This window comes from Gorilla gorilla, chromosome 18 (genome assembly GCF_029281585.2).
Source record: "Gorilla gorilla gorilla isolate KB3781 chromosome 18, NHGRI_mGorGor1-v2.1_pri, whole genome shotgun sequence".
Taxonomy (NCBI): domain Eukaryota; kingdom Metazoa; phylum Chordata; class Mammalia; order Primates; family Hominidae; genus Gorilla; species Gorilla gorilla.
Genome location: NC_073242.2, coordinates 13,895,356 through 13,901,355, shown reverse-complemented (window position 1 = coordinate 13,901,355; position 6,000 = coordinate 13,895,356). Strand labels below are relative to the sequence as shown.

General features: G+C 45.6%; 1 long non-coding RNA gene across 1 annotated transcript in view; it reads left to right on the top strand.

The window, feature by feature from the left end:
- The first annotated feature begins 1,444 nt into the window (after positions 1-1,444).
- LOC129527554 (uncharacterized) overlaps positions 1,445-6,000 on the top strand; it is a 48,652-nt gene continuing 44,096 nt past the window's right edge. Inside the window, exon 1 of the long non-coding RNA XR_010131496.1 lies at positions 1,445-1,567. This is a non-coding gene — a long non-coding RNA (uncharacterized lncRNA). The remainder of the gene's footprint in view (positions 1,568-6,000) is intronic.

Genomic DNA, 6,000 nt, shown 5'->3' with positions numbered 1-6,000 from the left:
ATGAAGCTTCAGGCAAAGCTGGATCTCGGTGCTTAGGAAATGTAAAAAAGTACTATCAGCCTTAGTCTTCGTGTTCCAGGCTGGGAAACCTAGAAAAACATATGTATTTCCCAATAATTTCATGAATAATTTCAAACCTGGGACTAACGTGAATTATTTCTGGTTGGCCAAGCCTGGATCTTATATTCATTCTTAGAGACAGAGCAAGGGGAAATCAGGATGCTGTTAGCAGAAGAAGGATGTGTTCTGGAAAGGCAAAACTACCTCCTTCCATGACATCTTATCACTCATAAAACTCATCCAAGGCCCGGGTCAAAGCCTAACCATCCATTTGACTTTCAGTGTACTTTCTGAGCGCTCATAGATCAGACATGACTCAAAATTGCTGACACATCATTAGGAAAACTAAATTACAAATTCATAGTAGAGACAAGTATTGATTAAATAAGTTGATTAATTACCAATGAGCCCAACTTCTCTTCAAATCAGAGTGTGGAAAGGAGGGTAGGGATATCCTGGTTGGATTCACTCCCAAACCATCATTCTACGGATGCCATTTTTACTGTAGATGTGTTGGTGTTTCTCACCTCCCTACTTTGTTTTCAGTCATTGCATCCCACTTTCCCTCTAGGGATCATACCCATAGTACACAGCCTTTTTGGCAGTTTCCTTGGCCATGTGTGGACATATGACTCACCCCAAGAGAAAATATTTTTTTCTTTTTTTTTTTTTTTTTGAGACGGAGTTTCACTCTGATGCCCAGGCTGGAGTGCAGTGGCCCAATCTTGGCTCACTTGAACCTCCGCCACCCAGGTTAAAGCAGTTCCCCAGGAGAAGATATTCTGACACTTGTTAAAGAACAGTGCAAAAGTCTTTGTCCAAGAAACCACTGCAATGGGGTTTTGCAGTAGGAGAACGAGATTGGGATCACTTTCAAATACAACAAGGAAAAATGAGGGTTTATAGCCAAAGGGCAGGGTTGTGGTGGGAAGGATTAGCAGATGGAAAATTACTATTAATTAGAGGATAGAGGAATTCTTGCTAAAAATGACGTAACAGGATTCTTGCTAAAGCCAAGCTAGGGTGGTCAGACATTACCTGGGGGTTGTGGGGAAGAAGACTTTGATTAAGTATTTGAGGATTGTCAGCTATGGCATGTGGGGATTCTGGCTAAATCAACATGACAGAAAATTTGCTAAAACTGGGAGATGCAAAGACAAACAAGGAAGTCCAAAGGTCAAGGCCAAGTTAGGAAGAGGGTTCAGAGGAGCCTGACTAACGTTTGGTCAAGGAGAGAATCTTTGTCAACAGCTCAGGGCAATACATTCTGAGGACAGTAATATAAAGTTTGAAATAAAAATAGGGCTGTAGAGCTGCTCTGATTTCTACTGTTTCGAGCCCAACTTTACAGCCTTTTTTTTTTTTGAGACAGGATCTTGCGCTGTTACCTAGGCTGGAGTGCAGTGGTGTGATCACAGCTCACTGCAGCCTCAACCTCCAAGGCTCAAGCGATCCTCCTACCTCAGCCCCTACCTCCCGCCCCTGTGCTGGGTAGCTGAGACTACAGGTATGTGCCACCATGCCCGGCTAATTTTTTTAATTTTTAGTAGAGACAATGTCTCACTATGTTGCCAAGACTGGGCTTGAACTCTGGGCTCAAGTGATCCTCCCGCCTTGACCTCCCAGGGTGCTGGAATTACAGGCATGAGCCACTGTGCCTAGCCACAGCCATTTTTTTTTTTTTGATTCTTCAAGTTACCTGATATCCTTGCCATTCATCCCTTTTCTTCACATGTTTGCTAGAACAAATTTCTGTTACTTGCACTCAGAGAACCTAACTAATGTGATGCTGGCTTGCAATGTGATCTGAGCATGTTTTGTTAACTCTGTGTGTTGGTGTGTTGCTTTCTTCCTCTGTAAAATGAAACTATTAATTTCTACTTGAAGGGTTGGTGTAAGGATTCAAAACAAAATGGCTTAGTGCAATGACAGTATGTTTTCTATTAATGAAAAATGTTTAAATTGGGGATCTGAGGGTGGGCTTCAGGTGTCAGTGAATCCACCAGAATTTATAGGCTGAATTATATTTATATGTGGGCATGTGCACGTATATGCATATGCAATTATTTAATTTTTTTTTTTGAGAAGAAGCCCTATTAGAGTGTCCAAATGGTCCTTCATCCCACATTAGGTTAATCCTCCTAGCTCTGGGTGATTTGTCACCCAGACTCTTTTTTTTTGGTGGGGGGGTGGAGTTTTGCTGTTGTTGCCCAAACTGGAGTGCAGTGGCGCGATCTTGGCTCACTGCAACCTCTGCCTCCCTAGTTCAGGCAATTCTCCTGCCTCAGCCTCCCAAGTAGCTGGGATTACAGGGGTGCACCACCATGCCTAGCTTATTTTTTGTATTTGTAGTAGAAATGGGGTTTTAGCACGTTTGCCAGGTTGATGTCGAACTCCTGACCTCACGTGATCCACCCACCTCGGCCTCCCAAAGTGCTGGGATTACAGGCATGAGCCACCGTGCCCGGCCGAGATGCTGTCTTAAAATAAATTAATTAATTAATTAATTAATTAAATAGGAGAGCTGGCTGTTATCTCTGAAAGGCTTTCAAACTCCTGACCTCAAGTGATCCACCCATGTTGGCCTCCCAAAGTGCTGGGATTACAAGCATGAGCCACCATACCTGGCCTTCTTTGTTTCTTTTTTAAAAATATTGCTACGAGTTCTTGCTATGTGGCCCAGGCTGGTCTCAAACTCCCGGCCTCAAGCGATCCTCCCCCTCAGTCTCCCAAAGTGCTGGGATTATAGGCATGAGCTACTGTGCCTAGACAGAAATGCCTTCATTTCTGACCTATAGTCCTGGGTATTGTATATCCCAGAAAAGGCGATTGGCATGCATGAGAGAGCAAATGCCAGGGCTCCTGACCCCTACTCTGGTGTTCTTGCATCTATAGCACACAGAACTCTTCTACTTGGCCCTAAAGGCTTTCTTCCTTTTTTTTTTGAGACAGGGTCTCACTCTGTCACCCAGGTTGGAGTGCAGTGGTGAGATCTCTGCCCACTGTAACCTCTGCCTCCTGGATTCAAGGGATTCTCATGCCTCAGCCTTCCAAGTAGCTGGGACTACAGGGCGTGCACCACCACACCCGGCTTTTTTTTTTTTTTTTTTTTAAGACGGAGTCTTGCTCTGTTGCCCAGGCTGCAGTGCAGTGGCATGATCTCCGCTCAGTGCAACCTCTGCCTCCCGGGTTCAAGCAATTCTCATGCCTCAGACTCTTGAGCAGCTGGAATTACAGGCATGTGCCATGACACCCAGCTAATTTTTGTATTTTTAGTAGAGACGAGGTTTCACCATGTTGTCCAGGCTGGTCTCGAACTCCTGGCCTCAAGCGATCCACTCGCCTTGGCCTCCCAAAGTGCTGGGATTACAGGCCTGAGCCACTGCGCCCAGCCTATGTTTTGTATTTGTCGTAGAGACAGAGTTTACCATATTGGCCAGGCTGGTCTGGGACTCCTGACCTCAAATGATCCATCCTCCTCAGCTTCCCAAAGTGCTAGGATTACAGACATCAGCCACTGTGCCCAGCCTTCTTTTTTTTTTTCTGAGACAGGGTCTTGTTGTCCAGGCTGGAGTGCAGTGGCACAATCACAGCCCACTGCAGCCTTGAACTCCTGGGCCCAAGCCATCTTCCCACCTCAGCCTCCCAAGTAGCTGGGACCACAGACATGCGCCACTGAGACTGGATAATTTTTTTAATTTTTGTAGACATGGGGTCTTCGGCCTGTTGCCCAGGCTGAAGCTTCCACTCTTGTTGACAGTCTGGTTTCTCCAAAGTTGTTGCCAGGCATGATGAGATGGGTGATCAGCGGGTGCCTACAGATAAATCACTGGGAAGGCAGATGTAGAGAAATGGCTGATAGACAGTTGGTGCATTCTTCCAACCCCCTCCCAGCAAACGGCATCCTAGTTTGGGGGGACTTGACTGATTTCTCTACCCCAGACTATGTAATTACCATTGCTACAGAAACGAGTGCTTTTGTTTTCCACTGATCGTGGTGGTAAGGATGATACAGAGCCTAGTTTGGTGTCTGGTAGGTGTGAAGGCGGCACACTCATGCTCTGTGTGTATGATTGAAAGTGAAAATGTCTCTGAAGGGAGGACAGTTTGACAATATGAATCAGAATTTTAAGGATGAATACCTATTTTATTTTACTTTCAAATATTCAATTAATTTCAGAAAGATTTCTTTTACTTTCAAAATTTCAAGTAATTCTCATTTGGGGGAAAATTTTTTAAAGAAAACTGTGTTGACACAAAGAATTGACATGTCAAATTAGATTTGTGAATCATGCATTAATCTAACACTAAACCTAACCAATGATTAAAAATTATAAGCAAGGCTGGGCATTGTGGTTTATTCCTCTAACCCCAGCAGTTTGAGAGGCCGAGGTAGGAGAATCACTTGAGATCAGGAGTTCAAGACCACCCTGGGCAGCAGAGTGAGACCCCATCTCTACAAATAATTAAAAAATTAGCTACGTGTGGCAGCATGCACCTGTAGTCTCAGCTACTTGGGAGGCTAAGGCAGGAAGATCGCTTGTGCCCAGGAATTCAAGGGTGCAGTGAACCATGATCACACCACAAAAATTAGCTGGGTGTGGTGGTGCACACCTGTAATCCCAGCTAGTTAGTAGGCTAAGGCACAAGAATTGCTTGAACCCGGGAGAGGGAGGTTGCAGTGAGCTGAGATTGCGCCACTGCACTTCAGCCTGGGTGATGAAATGAGACACTGTCTCAAACACACAAAAAAGAGTTTTTTTATCCACTCACACATGCTCTGAGCTCTTCAAACCGTAGAGGTCAGGCTGTGTTAGGTTTTTGTCAACCTAAAATGATCAAAGGCTCAGAATCTAGTTGAAAGAGTTTATTCAAGTGCAAAGTGTGAGGGCACCATCGGGGACACAGACACCAAAGAACAGGGCTCCGTGTTCCAGGTGAAAAGTGAAAGATCTCTTACCCAGGCAAACACGAAAGTGCTGAACAGTTTAATGCAGAAAGATAAGGTAGGGTCTCTATCAGCTACACAGGGCCCATGCTCAAAAAGGCCCCTCATTTGGTTTAGTGCTCTGAGTTCACGATCTTGAGATTCTTTTTCTTTCTTTATTAAATAGAAACGAGATGTTGCTGTGGCTGTGTTGCCCAGGCTGGTCTTGGATTCCTGGGCTCAAGCGATCCTCCCGTCTCCACCTTCCAAAGTGCTGGGATTACAGGCATGGGCCACTGCACCCGGACCATCTTGAAATTCTTTTTTGTTTGTTTGTTTTGAGACAGGGTCTTGCTGTCACACAGGCTGGAGTGCAGTGGCGCAACCTTGGCTCACTGCAACCTCCGCCTCCTGGGTTCAAGCAATTCCTGTGCCTCAGCATCGTGAGTAGATGGAATTGCAGGTACGCGTCACCACGCCTGGCTAAATTTTGTATTTTTGGTAGAGATGGGGTTTCACCATGTTGGCCAGGCTGGTCTTGAACTCCTGAGCCCAAGTGATCCGCTCGCTTCAGCCTCCCAAAGTGCTGGGATTATAGGTGTGAGCCACTGCACCTGGCCCATGTTGAAATTCTTAATAATTTTTGAACAAGAGGCCTCTTATTGTCCAGGCTGGAGTGCAATGGTGCAATCTTGGCTCACTGCAACCTCCGCCTCCTGGGTTCAAGTGATTCTCCTGCCTCAGTCTCCCAAGTAGCTGGAATTAGAGGCAGCTGCCACCATGCCCGGCTAATTTTTGTATTTTTAGTAGAGATGGGGTTTGCCATGTTGGCCCAGCTGGTCTCCACCTCCTGACCTCAAGTGATCTGCCCACCTCAGCTTCCCAAGGTGCTGGGATTATAGGCATGAGCCACCGCGCCCGGACCCCTGCTTCATTTTCTTCATGCCATTTATCACTGTCTGAGAATCCTGTTAGCTGCTATGTTTATTTCCTGAAGCTACCGTAACACAGTA